Genomic DNA, 15,349 nt, shown 5'->3' on the forward strand with positions numbered 1-15,349 from the left:
ATCACCTTCCTAGCTCATAGGTCAATAGCTGGGGAATGTTTCTAGGCATTGAAAGCAACTGCAGGATTTTAAGCATAATGACAATTTAAATGAGGCATTCAAATTCTTAAACATTCATATATGTTATTTCACTTAAATCACTCAAGAAAGAGTGGTATAGGCAAAGCAGTGTTGTGGAAAATTCATCTGGTTAAAACTTATAAAATCTATGAAAAGAAGCAGGAGATACACTAGGAGTCTATCACTTAGACTGTCGAGGAAAAAATCTGGTGCACTTGAGAGAAATAAAGAATTTTAAAGTTACCTTTGGAACCGGAGCACAAGTCAGCCAAATTGAGAGTCGTAGTGGACTTAACAATGACTTTTTGAGGACGACACCTCCTGCTTAGCTTTCCATTGGTCCTGAAGATGAAAATACAAAGAAATTCCAAACCATTAGATTCAGAAGCAGGCACCTCCCGGTTTGAAGAAAAGGAGAAAGCAGATGCTACAAGCCAAACACGGTATATAAACCAACGGTTTGCAAAGCTACTCTATCAGCATCACCTGAGAACTGATAGATATTCAAGTCACCTGGCTCTCCCCCTCATCTACTAAATCACTTACTCCTGCCGTAGAGCCCCTGAGTCTGCGGTTTAACAAGCTCTCCTGGTGATTCTGATGTATGCTCAAGTTTAAGAGCCACTGGTATAGCTAGTGTTATACAAGCAAGGGAAATCATTGAATTCAGTTCAAGATCTGAGAGAGCAGCTTCTTGAGAAAAGAGACTCAGTCAAAACTCCTAATTGGATCATTCCAGAGGGTAATTAAATACTTCAGTTTGCCCATGACCAAACAATGCAATCTTCTTAGAAATGACCCTCCTGAAAAGATATAGGAAGAGAAATTTAATACAAAACTCAATGTCAATAGTATTTTATAACACCAAATCAATTTGATTTTTTATTTCCCTCTCTTTGGAATTACCCATTGCCAACTCCTCCTCCTAAACACACAATCTGCTATATTACAAGAAGAACTTTTATGCCCAGGGAAAGGAAGGTATTTGATAAAGTTTTGTTCTATCATAACATGTAGCAATACTTTCCTGCAGATTCATATTGAACTGAAGAATATACTCTATAATATTTCATTTAATAATATTTTTTATTAGAACCAAAAAACCCAAAATTAGCAGAATGAAAGAAATCTTAAGATCAGATCAGAAATAAATGAAAAAGAAATGAAGGAAACAATAGCAAAGATCAATAAAACTAAAAGCTGGTTCTTTGAGAAGATAAACCATTAGCCAGACTCATCAAGAAAAAAAGGGAGAAGACTCAAATCAATAGAATTAGAAATGAAAAAAAAGTAAAAACTGACACTGCAGAAATACAAAGGATCATGAGAGATTACTACAAGCAACTATATGCCAAAAAGTGGACAACCTGGAAGAAATGGACAAATTCTTAGAAAGCACAATATTCCAAGACTGAACCACGAAGAAATAGAAAATATAAACAGACCAATCACAAGCACTGAAGTTTAAAGTGATTAAAAATCTTCCAACAAACAGAAGCCCAGGACCAGATGGCTTCACAGGTGAATTCTATCAAACATTTAGAGAAGAGCTAACACCTATCCTTCTCAAACTCTTCCAAAATATAGCAGAGGGAAGAACACTCCCAAACTCATTCTAGCAGGCCACCATCACCCTGACACTAAAACCAGACAAAGATGTCACAGAAAAAGAAAACTACAGGCCAATATCACTGATGAACATAGGTGTAAAAATCCTCAACAAAATACTAGCAAACAGAATCCCATGGCACATTAAAAGGGTCATATACCATGATCACCTGGGGTTTATCCCAGGTATGCAAGGATTCTTCAATATATGCAAATCAATCAATGTGATACACCATATTAACAAATTGAAGGAGAAAAACCAAATGATCATCTCAATAGATGCAGAGAAAGCTTTTGACAAAATTCAACACCCATTTATGATAAAAACGCTCCAGAAAGTAGGCATAGAGGGAACTTACCTCAACATAATAAAGGCCAGACATGACAAACCCACAGCCAACATCATTCTCAATGGTGAAAAACTCTTAACAATTTCCTCTAAGATCAGGAACAAGACAAGGTTGTCCACTCTCACCACTATTATTCAACATAATTTTGGAAGTTTTAGCCACAGCAATCAGAGAACAAAAAGATATAAAAGGAATCCAAACCGGAAAAGAAGTAGCTGTCACAGTTTGCAGATGACATGACACTATACACAGAATCCTAAAGATGCTACCAGAAAACTACGAGGGCTAATCAATGAATTTGGTAAAGTTGCAGTATACAAAATAAATGCACAGAAATCTCTTGCATTCCTATACACTAATGATGAAAAACCTGAAAGAGAAATTAAGGAAACACTAACATTTACCACTACAACAAAAAAGAATAAAATACCTAGGAATAAACCTACCTAAGGAGACAAAGGACCTGTATGCAGAAAACTATAAGACACTGATGAAAGAAATTAAAGATGGGGGCTTCCGGGAAGATGGCGGAAGAGTAAGACACGGAGATCACCTTCCTCCCCACAGGTACACCAGAAATACATCTACCCATGGAACAACTCCTACAGAACAACTACTGAACGCTGGCAGAAGACCTCAGACCGCCCAAAACGCAAGAAACCCCCCATGTACCTGCGTAGGGCAAAAAAGAAAAAACAGAGACAAAAGGATAGGGACGGTACCTGCACCAGTGGGAGGGAGCTTGTGAAGGAGGAAAGCTTTCCACACACTAGGAAGCCCCTTCAGACGCGGAGACTGCGGGTGGCGGAGGGGGAAAGCTTCGGCCGCCGGAGCCGCGGGGGAGAGCACAGCAACAGGGGTGCGGAGGGCAAAGCGGGGAGATTCCCGCACAGAGGCTCAGGGCCGACCGGCACTCACCAGTCCGAGAGGCTTGTCGGCTCACCCGCCGGGGCAGGCGGGGCTGGGAGCTGAGGCTCGGGCTTCGGTCAGAGCACCGGGAGAGGACTGGGGTTGGCGGCGTGAACACAGCCTGCACGGAGTTAGTGCGCCATGGCTAGCCGGAAGGGAGTCCTGGAAAAAGTCTGGACCTGCCGAAGAGGCAAGAGACTCTTTTTTCCCTCTTTGTTTCCTGGTGCGCGAGGAGAAGGGATTAAGATCCCTGCTTAAAGGAGCTCCAGAGACGGGCGCCAGCCGTGGCTAAAAGCGCGAACCTCAGAGACAGGAGCAAGCCGCGGCTAAAAGCACGGACCCCAGAGACGGGCGGGAGACGCTAAGGCTGCTGCTGCCGCCACCAAGGGGCCTGTGTGCGAGCACAGGTCACTACCTACACCCCTCTTCCGGGGAGCCTGTGCAGCCAGCCACTGCCAAGTTCCCGGGATCCAGGGACAACTTCCCCGGGAGAACGCACGGCGGCCCTCAAGCTGGTGCAACGTCATGCCGTCCTCTGCCGCCGCAAGCCCGCCCCGCAAGCCATGCCCCTCCCTCCCCCGCCCCCACCGGCCTGAGTGCGCCAGAGTCCCCGAATCAGCGGCTCCTTTAACCCTGTCCTGTCTGAGCAAAAAACAGACGCCCTCCGGCGACCTACATGCAGAGGCGGGGCCAAATCCAAAGCTGAGCCCCTGTGAGCTGTGAGAACAAAGAAGAGAAAGGGAAAGCTCTCCTAGCAGCCTCAGAAGCAGCGGATTAAAGCTCCACGATCAACTTGATGTTCCCTGAATCTGTGGAATACATGAATAGACAACGAATCATCCCAGATTGAGGAGGGGGACCTCGAGAGAAAGATCTATGATTTTTTCCCCTTTACCTCTTTTTGTTAGGGTGTATGTGTACGCTTCTGTGTAAGATTTTGTCTGCAGCGCTTTGCTTCCACCATTTGTCCTAAGGTTCTATCCGTCCCTTTTTTTCTAAATACTTATTTTTTAATTTAATAACTTTATTCTATTTTATTTTATTTTACTGTAGCTTCTTTCTTTCTCTCTTTTTTCCTTCCTTCCCTCCTTCCTTCCTTCCTCCCTCCCTCCTTTCCTTTTCCTTTTCTTCTTTCTTTCTTCCTTCCTTCATTCCTTCCTTCCTTCCTTGCTTTCCTTCTTTCTTTCTTTCTTTCTTTCTTTCTTTCTTTCTTTCTTTCTTCCTTCCTTCCTACTTCTACTAATTCTTTCTTACTACTTTTTCTCCCTTTTATTCTGAGCCGTCTGTATGTAAGGCTCTTGGTGCTGCAGCCAGGAGTCAGTGCTGTGCCTCTGAGGTGGGAGAGCCAACTTCAGGACACTGGTCCACAAGAGACCTCCCAGCTCCACATAATATCAAACAGCAAAAATCTCCCAGAGATCTCCATCTCAACACCAGCACCCAGCTTCACTCAACGTCCAGCAAGCTAGAGTGCTGGACACCCTATGCCAAACAACTAGCAAGACAGGAACACAACCCCACCCATTAGCAGAGAGGCTGCCTAAAATCATAATAAGGCCACAGACACCCCAAAACACACCACCAGACGTGGACCTGTCCACTAGAGAGACAAGATCCAGCCTCATCCACCAGAACAGAGGCACTAGTCCCCTCCACCAGGAAGCCTACACAACCCACTGAACCAACGTTAGCCACTGGAGACAGAAATCAAAACCAACGGGAACTACGAACCTGCAGCCTGCAAAAAGGAGACCCCAAACACAGTAAGATAAGCAAAATGAGAAGACAGAAAAACACACAGCAGATGAAGGAGCAAGATAAAAATGCACGAAACCTAATAAATGAAAAGGAAATAGGCAGTCTACCTGAAAAAGTATTCAGAATAATGATAGTAAAGATGATCCAAAATCTTGGAAATAGAATGGACAAAATGCAAGAAACGTTTAACAAGGACGTAGAAGAACTAAAGATGAAACAAACAATGATAAACAACACAATAAATGAAATGAAAAAGACTCTAGATGGGATCAATAGCATAATAACTGAGGTAGAAGAACGGATAAGTGACCTGGAAGATAAAATAGTGGAAATAACTACTGCAGAGCAGAATAAAGAGAAAAGAATGAAAAGAACTGAGGACAGTCTCAGAGACCTCTGGGACAACATTAAACGCACCAACATTCGAATTATAGGGGTTCCAGAAGAAAAAGAGAAAAAGAAAGGGACTGAGAAAATATTTGAAGAGATTATAGTTGAAAACTTCCCTAATATGGGAAAGGAAATAGTTAATCAAGTCCAGGAAGCACAGAGAGGCCCATACAGGATAAATCCAAGGAGAAATACGCCAAGACACATATTAATCAAACTGTCAAAAATTAAATACAAAGAAAGCATATTAAAAGCAGCAAGGGAAAAACAACAAATAACACACAAGGGAATCCCCATAAGATTAACAGCTGATCTCTCAGCAGAAACTCTGCAAGCCAGAAGGGACTGGCAGGACATACTGAAAGTGATGAAGGAGAAAAACCTGCAACCAAGATTACTCTACCCAGCAAGCATCTCATTCAGATTTGATGGAGAAATTAAAACCTTTACAGACAAGCAAAAGCTGAGAGAGTTCAGCACCACCAAACCAGCTTTACAACAAATGCTAAAGGAACTTCTCTAGGCAAGAAACACAAGAGAAGGAAAAGACCTATAATAACGAACCGAAAACAATTTAGAAAATGGGAATAGGAACATACACATTGATAATTACCTTAAATGTAAATGGACTAAATGCTCCCACCAAAAGACACAGATTGGCTGAATGGATACAAAAACAAGACCCATATATTTGCTGTCTACAAGAGACCCATTTCGGACCTAGAGGCACATACAGACTGAAACTAAGGAGACGGAAAAAGATATTCCATGCAAATGGAAACCAAAAGAAAGCTGGAGTAGCAATTCTCCTATCAGACAAAACAGACTTTAAAATAAAGACTATTAGAAGAGACAAAGAAGGACACTACATAATGATCAAGGGATCGATCCAAGAAGAAGATATAACAATTGTAAATATTTATGCACCCAACATAGGAGCACCTCAATACATAAGGCAAATACTAACAGCCATAAAAGGGGAAATCGACAGTAACACATTCATAGTAGGGGACTTTAACACTCCACTTTCACCAATGGACAGATCATCCAAAATGAAAATAAATAAGGAGACACAAGCTTTAAAAGACACATTAAACAAGATGGACTTAATTGATATTTATAGGACACTCCATCCAAAAACAACAGAATACACATTTTTCTCAAGTGCTCATGGAACATTCTCCAGGATAGATCGTATCTTGGGTCACAAATCAAGCCTCGGTAAATTTCAGAAAATTGAAATTGTATCAAGTATCTTTTCTGACCACAACGCCATGAGACTAGATATCAATTACAGGAAAAGATCTGTAAAAAATACATACATATGGAGGCTAAACAATACACTACTTAATAACGAAGTGATCACTGAAGAAATCAAAGAGGAAATTAAAAAATACCTAGAAACAAATGACAATAGAGACACGATGACCCAAAACCTATGGGATGCAGCAAAAGCAGTTCTAAGAGGGAAGTTATAGCAATACAAGCCCACCTTAAGAAGCAGGAAACATCTCGAATAAACAACCTAACTTGCACCTCAAGCAATTAGAGAAAGAAGAACAAAAAATCCCCAAAATTAGCAGAAGGAAAGAAATCATAAAAATCAGATCAGAAAAAAATGAAAAAGAAATGAAGGAAACAATAGCAAAGATCAATAAAACTAAAAGCTGGTTCTTTGAGAAGATAAACATTTAGCCAGACTCATCAAGAAAAAAAGGGAGAAGACTCAAATCAGTAGAATTAGAAATGAAAAAGAAGTAACAACTGACACTGCAGAAATACAGAAGATCATGAGAGATTACTATAAGGAACTCTATGCCAATAAAATGGACAACCTGGAAGAACTGGACAAATTCTTAGAAATGCACAACCTGCCAAGACTGAATCAGGAAGAAACAGAAAATATGAACAGACCAATCACAAGCACTGAAATTGAAACTGTGATTAAAAATCTTCGAACAAACAAAAGCCCAGGACCAGATGGCTTCACAGTCGAATTCTATCACACACTGAGAGAAGAGCTAACACCTATCCTTCTCAAACTCTTCCAAAATATAGCAGAGGGAAACACTCCCAAATTCCTTCTACGAGGCCACCATCACCTTGATACCAAAACCAGACAAGGATGTCACAAAGAAAGAAAACTACAGGCCAATATCACTGATGAACATAGATGCAAAATTCCTCAACAAAATCTAGCAAACAGAATCCAACAGCACATTAAAAGGATCATACACCATGATCACGTGGGGTTTATTACTGGAATGTAAGGATTCTTCAATATACGCAAATCTATCAACATGATACACCATATTAACAAATTGAAGGAGAAAAACCATATGATCATCTCAATAGATGCAGAGAAAGCTTTTGACAAAATTCAACGCCCATTTATGATAAAAACCCTCCAGAAAGTAGGCATAGAGGGAACTTTCCTCAACATAATGAAGGCCATATATGACAAGCCCACAGCCAACATCATCCTCAATGGTGAAAAACTGAAAGCAAGATCAGGAACAATACAAAGTTGCCCACTCTCACCACTCTTATTCAACATAGTTTTGGAAGTTTTAGCCACAGAAATCAGAAGAAAAGGAAATAAAAGGAATCCAAATCAGAAAAGAAGAAGTAAAGCTGTCACTGTTTGCAGATGACATGATACTCTACATAGAGAATCCTAAATATGCTACTAGAAAACTACTAGAGCTAATCAATGAATTTGGTAAAGTAGCAGGACACAAAATTAATGCACAGAAATCTCTGGCATTCCTATACACTAATGATGAAAAATCTGAAAGTGAAATCAAGAAAACACTCCCATTTACCACTGCAACAAAAATAATAAAGTATCTAGGAATAAACCTACCTAAGGAGACAAAAGACCTGTATGCAGAAAATTATAAGACACTGATGAAAGAAATTAAAGATGATACAAATAGATGGAGAGATATACCATGTTCTGGGATTGGAAGAATCAACATTGTGAAAATGACTCTACTACCCAAAGCAATCTATAGATTCAATGCAATCCCTATCAAACTACCACTGGCATTTTTCACAGAACTAGAACAAAAAATTTCACAATTTGCATGGAAACACAAAAGACCCCGAATAGCCAGAGCAATCTTGAGAACGAAAAACGGAGCTGGAGGAATCAGGCTCCCTGACTTCAGACTATACTACAAAGCTACAGTAATCAAGACAGTATGGTACTGGCACAAAAACAGAAATATAGATCAATGGAACAGGATAGAAAGCCCAGAGATAAACCCACTCACATATGGCCACCTTATCTTTGATAAAGGAGGCAGGAATGTACAGTGGAGAAAGGACAGCCTCTTCAATAAGTGGTGCTGAGAAAACTGGACAGGTACATGTAAAAGTATGAGATTAGATCACTCCCTAACACCATACACAAAAATTAGCTCAAAATGGATTAAAGACTTAAATGTAAGGCCAGAAACTATCAAACTCTTAGAGGAAAACATAGGAAGAACACTCTATGACATAAATCACAGCAAGATTCTTTCTGACCCACCTCCTATAGAAATGGAAATAAAAATAAACAAATGGGACCTAATGAAACTTCAAAGCTTTTACACAGCAAAGGAAACCATAAACAAGATGAAAACGCAACCCTCAGAATGGGAGAAAACATTTGCAAATGAAGCAACTGACAAAGGCTTAATCTCCAAAATTTATAAGCAGCTCATGCAGCTCAATAACAAAAAAGCAAACAACCCAATCCAAAAATGGGCAGAAGACCTAAATAGGTATTTCTCCAAAGAAGATATACAGACTGCCAACAAACACATGAAAGAATGCTCAACATCATTAATCATTAGAGGAATGCAAATCAAAACTACAATGAGATATCATCTCACACCAGTCAGAATGGCCATCATCAAAAAATCTAGAAACAATAAATGCTGGAGAGGGTGTGGAGAAAAGGGAACACTCTTGCACTGCTGGTGGGAATGTGAATTGGTACAGCCACTATGGAGAACAGTGTGAAGATTCCTTAAAAAACTAAAAATAGAACTACCATATGACCCAGCAATCCCACTACTGGGCATATACCCTGAGAAAACCATAATTCACAAAGAGTCATGTACCAAAATGTTCATTGCAGCTCTATTTACAATCGCCCGGAGATGGAAACAACCTAAGTGCCCATCATCGGATGAATGGATAAAGAAGATGTGGCACATATATACAATGGAATATTACTCAGCCATAAAAAGAAACGAAATTGAGCTATTTGTAATGAAGTGGATAGACCTAGAGTCTGTCATACAGAGTGAAGTAAGTCAGAAAGAGAAAGACAAATACCGTATGCTAACACATATATATGGAATTTAAAAAAAAAAATGTCATGAAGAACCTAGGGGTATGACAGGAATAAAGACACAGACCTACTGGAGAACGGACTTGAGGAAAAAATGTCATGAAGAACCCAGGGGTATGACAGGAATAAAGACACAGACCTACTGGAGAACGGACTTGAGGATATGGGGAGGGGGAAGGGTAAGCTGTGACAGGGCGAGAGAGAGTCATGGACATATACACACTAACAAACGTAAGGTAGATAGCTAGTGGGAAGCAGCCGCATGGCACAGGGATATCAGCTTGGTGCTTTGTGACCGCCTGAAGGGGTGGGATAGGGAGAGTTGGAGGGAGGGAAACGCAGGAGGGAAGAGATATGGGAACATATGTATATGTATAACTGATTCACTTTGGTATAAAGCAGAAACTAACACACCATTGTAAAGCAATTATACTTCAATAATGATGGAAAAAATATATATATATATATTAAAAAAAAGAAATTAAAGATAATACAAACAGTTGGAGAGATATACCATCTTCTTGGATTGGAAAAATTAACATTGTGAAAATGACTACAGTACCCAAAGCCCTGCAGATTCAATGCAATCCCTATCAAGCTACCAATGGCATTTTTCACAGAACAAGAACAAAAAATTTCACAATTTGTATGGAAACACAAAAGACCCCGAATAGCCAGAGCAATCTTGAGAAAGAAAAACGGAGCTGGAGGAATCAGGCTCCATGGCTTCAGACAATACTACAAAGCTACAGTAAATAAGACAGTACAGTACTGGCACAAAAACAGAAACATAGTTCAATGGAACAGAATAGGAAGCCCAGAGATAAACCCATGTACATATGGTTACCTTATCTTTGATAAAGGAGGCAAGAGTATACAATGGAGAATAGACAAGTGGTGCTGGGAAAACTGGACAGCTACATGGAAAAGAATGAAATTAGAACACTCCCTACCACCACACACAAAAATAAGCTCAAAATGGATTAAAGACCTAAATGTAAGGCCAGACACTATAAAACTCTTAGAGGAAAACATAGGCAGAACACTCTATGACATAAATCACAGCAAGATCCTTTCTGACACACCTCCTAGAGGAATCAAAATAAAAATAAACAAATGGGACCTAATGAAACTTAAAAGCTTTTGCACAGCAAAGGAAAACTTAAACAAGATGAAAAGACAATCCTCAGAATGGGAGAAGATATTTACAAATGAAGCAACTGACAAAGCATTAATCTCCAAAATATACAAGCCACTCATGCACTGCAAGATCAAATGAACAAACAACCCAATCCAAAAATGGGCAGAAGACCTAAATAGACAGCTCTCCAGAGAAGATATACAGTTTGCCAACAAGCCCATGCTCAACATCACTAATTATTAGAGAAATGCAACTCAAAACTACAATGAGGTATCACCTCACACCGGTCAGAATGGCCATCATCAAAAAATCTACAAACAATAAATGCTGGAGAGGGTGTGGAGAAAGGGATCCCTCTTGCACTGTTGATGGGAAAGTAAATTGATACAGCCACTATGGAGAACACTATGGATATTCCTTAAAAAACTAAAAATAGAACTACCATACGACCCAGCAATACCACTCCTGGGCATATGCCCTGAGAAAATCATAATTCAAAAAATGTCATGTACCACAATGTTCATTGCTGCATTATTTACAATAGCCAGGACATGGAAGCAGCCTAAGTGTCCATCGACAGATGAATGGATAAAGGAGATGTGGCACATATATACAATGGAATATTACTCAGCCATAAAAACAAATGAAATTGAGTTATTTGTAGTAAGGTGGATGGACCTAGGGTCTGTCATACAGAGTGAAGTCACTCAGAAAGAGAAAAACAAATACCATATGCTAACACATATATATGGAATCAAAAAAAAAAATGGTTCTGAAGAACCTAGGGGAAGGACTGGAATAAAGAGGTAGATGTAGAGAATGGACTTGAGGACATGGGGAGGGGGAAGGGTAAGCTGGGACGAAGTAAGAGAGTGGCATGGACATATATACACTACCAAATGTAAAACAGATAGCTAGTGGGAAGCAGCTGCACAGCACAGGGAGATCAGCTTGGTGCTCTGTGGCCTAGAGGGGTAGGATAGGGAGAGTGGGAGGGAGATGCAAGAGGGAATAGATATGGAGATATATGTATATGTATAGCTGATTCACTTTGTTTTAAAGCAGAAACTAACACATCATTGTAAAGCAATTATACTCCAATAAAGATGTTAAAAAATATATCTTTTATTATTATTATATTCAGAATTGCTCCTCTCCTAGACTTTGTTTTTTCAGCACAGGCCTAGCCAACTGTTTCTAAACTACTTTGACTAATGCTATAAAAAATAAAAATAAAAATCCATCTCATAGTACCTATGAATCTTTACTATGAGAAGGATCAATATTATATACTTGATTAAAGATATGATTTTATTTTGAAGTGTAGATTGTTCTAATTTCCCCATAGAACATCAGACTTTTCAAAAGAAAAAAAAAAAAGAGAAAAACTAAAATCATTAAAGCTTTGATCTCTTACTCATTTCACTCAAAGTCAGGCTAGTTATAAAAGTTCTAGACATGCCACATTATGTTTTATTTCTGCACTATTACTTTACTTTTATATAGAATTTGGGAATCATATCAAAGGAAATATTTTAAACCATTCCAGACTGTAGGTTAGTGTGATGCAGTTTTTATTTATTTATGAAATTTCCCATCCTGTAACTATCCAAGTTTTGTTAAAGTTGGTGATCTGAAAAAGAAGGGCCAGTTCTCAAACATTCCCAAATTGTGAAGGTTTTTATGAAAAGATTCATCCTTCTGCTCTGATCTAATTGTTTGCTTTATGGGGATCCCCATAAAATTAGTCAAAGAAAACTTGTGCTTCCAAATAATGTATTTGCAAGCTCTTTTGCCAGGAGCAGAGGTGCTCAGAAACACCTTCATGAGAATCATCCTTTCATTGGCAAGGAAATTCCTCAAGTTGTCAATTCAAAGTCATTTATGGTATATCTTGAGATTAGATCTTTCACCTTCTACTAAAAAGATGGAAAACATCTGACTATTACCATTACAATTGTTTCCTCAAGCAGCCATCAAAACTTAAGGAGAGGAGGCTTCAAAATATTTAGATGTCACTAAAATGATATTCATGCTTTCATAATGTAACAGGGTTATTGAAATGGTTTTTATATACAGAACATTATCACATTTATTCAATTTTATTATAAGTTTTTTACACACATAAACAATGGAAAGGAGAAATGAGATTTCAGAACTTCATATTTCCATAGTACACAGCCATATTGAGTAGCTGAACCTTTATTATACAAGTGACGTAGACGCCAAAGGAACAGCCATATTTTCATTTAAAATCATGCCAAAGTTAAAATTGTTACACCAATAATGTTCTCTCACACTCATACTCACCAAATGTATCTTTTCCCCCATTCTAATTTTGGAGGGAAAGTTAGAAGCCTTAAAAAAGCATTGTTTCCAACATTTAAAATTTAATATCTTATCCTCCTTCCCTTTAAACAAAAGAAGAGGAGAGCTCAAATAACTGAATTTTCCAAATTAGAAACACACACACACACACACACACACACACACACACACACACACACACACACATAGAAGCCAGGACATATAGCACTTCATACAATTCAGGTAATCAAGAATGCTAGGCAATATTCAATGGCATGGCGTTAAGTAATAGATGAGTAATAGAGAATCTCTGAATCTGGATAGCAAGACTCAATATTACCAAAAAGTTAATTCTCTCCATTATACTTTATATATTTTATAAATCCATCTAATTATAATTAAAATCCATAGGAGATTTTCTTGTAAAACTTAATAAGATGGTGCTGATACATAGCTGTACTAGATAATGTGGGACAACACTCCAGATACAGGGAAAAGAAAACAACCCTATTTAATACTGGGAAAATTAAACAGAAAGGTAATTTGCAGAAAACGAAATATATAGAAGATCCTTAGACTTTCCAGTGATCAGAGAACTGCAAATTAAAATAGTAATGGGATATCATTTTTCCACCCAATTCGTCCAAAAAATAAAAAAAAAAATTAAAAAAACCAATACCCAATGCTGGTAGAGGTATACTGAAATAGGCATCAACAGGTAACGTTTCACAGTACCTATCAAAATCTAAAATACTTACATGTTCTGACATAACAAATTCTTACTCAGAATCTATCCTTCAGAAATACTTAAACAGAAAGAAAAATATAAAAGTAGATTCAACGCAACATTTTTACAGGAAAGCATCAGAACAGTAAAGTTCCATGTCTGACAATGGATGACAAAGAGATGGCAATGTGCCCATGATATATAGGTTGTCTGTATTGTTATATTTTCAAAAAGAAACATTATGTACATATACATATATGCATGTTATTAAAAATTTTATAAATACATAGGGAACAATCTGAAAGGATGTTAACAATAACATAAGCATAATAATAAAAATAACTAAGATCAAGTAATCACTATATGCTAGGTACTGTATTATATATTTTTTTATATATTATCTCAATTAATCCTCCTATCAACCTTGTGACTATGTGGGACTATTTAATAAATATGGAACCTGAAGATAAACATCCATGTTTCCACAATATTACACTGTGGAGTGGAAATAGGGATGAGGGTGAGTACCCAAGTAAGGTAGATTTATTTATACTTTTATATTGTTGGAATTTTAAAGAAAGCATGCATATGTTAGTTTACTAATTAAAAATAAAAAACCAAAATAGTTCTACTACAACACAGAACATGTTAAATACTACAAGCAATGTGGTAATAGGGTTCAAAGAAGAGAGAGAATAATTCTGACTGAATAATAAGAATCATTATGAAGGAAGTAATATTTGAAATAGGCCATGAAAGATGGGTAGGGTTTCAAAAGGTAGAGAGTACTTCAACAGACCCTCAAAAGGAATGACAAAAGAGCAAAAAATTAAGTACCAGATGAATACAGGGAACAGCAAAGAACTGCTTAATGGGATCTGAAGAATTATTTAACAGAATAGTAAGAGAAAGAAGAATAGAGCTATAGGAGGGCTTAAATGATTCTGATATGTCCAAGAAATGACAAGGTAGAGTAGGAGATAAGGCTGAAGAGGCAAGAGGGCTTAAAGCATTTTGATTTACTTAAAAAATGACTAGAAAGTTAGCCCTTTGGATTAAACTAAAATACAGATTCTTCAAAGAGGTGATTCCCAACCTATAGGCCACAGATCTTTGGAACTGGGCAAGGTTTTTACAAGAGGTTCACAAATCCATAAACTCAATAACATTTTAAAAAAATGTCTACAGTCTAATTATCTTGAATTTTCAAAGTGGGCCTGCTTTCAGGCTGGATGTCACAATACAAAAGGTGATGTGGTCAGTTTCTTATTTTTTTCCATCTGAGGCTCTCATTTCTGCTTCCCCACTCCATAGGCTGTATCCAGGTCTTCAGGATTGAAACAGGGGAAGAAAAAGAGGCAAAGGACAAAAAAAAACCTCCCTTGACTGGCACAGACAGAATTTGGTGTTGGTTTCCCTTAGGCTTGCCAATGCAAAAAAGTATATATAAATATTCTTTCTACAGGAGCTTATTTATGGGTTCTTCAAAGCACTTCCATTGCTGGGGGCTCTCACTAGCAGTAGCCTTAGCCAAGGCTCTTCATCCTGTGGGTGAATGCCCTTTGTTCAAGATTTTATAAAAAAGATTTTATTTGGGGGTCACCTCATTCCTCTTGAACAAAAGCTTACATTTCTCCTGGAAAATGGATCATCCTTGGCCTGGAATAACTCTGGGCATACAAGTGTTCCCAAAGCTACTATGTCTCATTGTTCTATTATGAGAGCCGCTCCCTGGCCACAGTCTCTTATAT

The 15,349-nt window shown here is 38.3% G+C and overlaps 1 protein-coding gene across 1 annotated transcript in view; it reads right to left on the reverse strand.

Annotated features, from left to right (window-relative positions):
- Window positions 1–304: 304 nt before the first annotated feature.
- TMTC2 (transmembrane O-mannosyltransferase targeting cadherins 2) overlaps window positions 305–15,349 on the reverse strand; it is a 658,994-nt gene continuing 643,949 nt past the window's right edge. Inside the window, exon 13 of the transcript XR_012324274.1 lies at window positions 305–402. The gene's annotated coding sequence lies outside the window, so the exon portion shown is untranslated. The remainder of the gene's footprint in view (window positions 403–15,349) is intronic.

The sequence above is a fragment of the Tursiops truncatus genome, chromosome 11, assembly GCF_011762595.2.
Source record: "Tursiops truncatus isolate mTurTru1 chromosome 11, mTurTru1.mat.Y, whole genome shotgun sequence".
In the NCBI taxonomy this organism is placed as follows: domain Eukaryota; kingdom Metazoa; phylum Chordata; class Mammalia; order Artiodactyla; family Delphinidae; genus Tursiops; species Tursiops truncatus.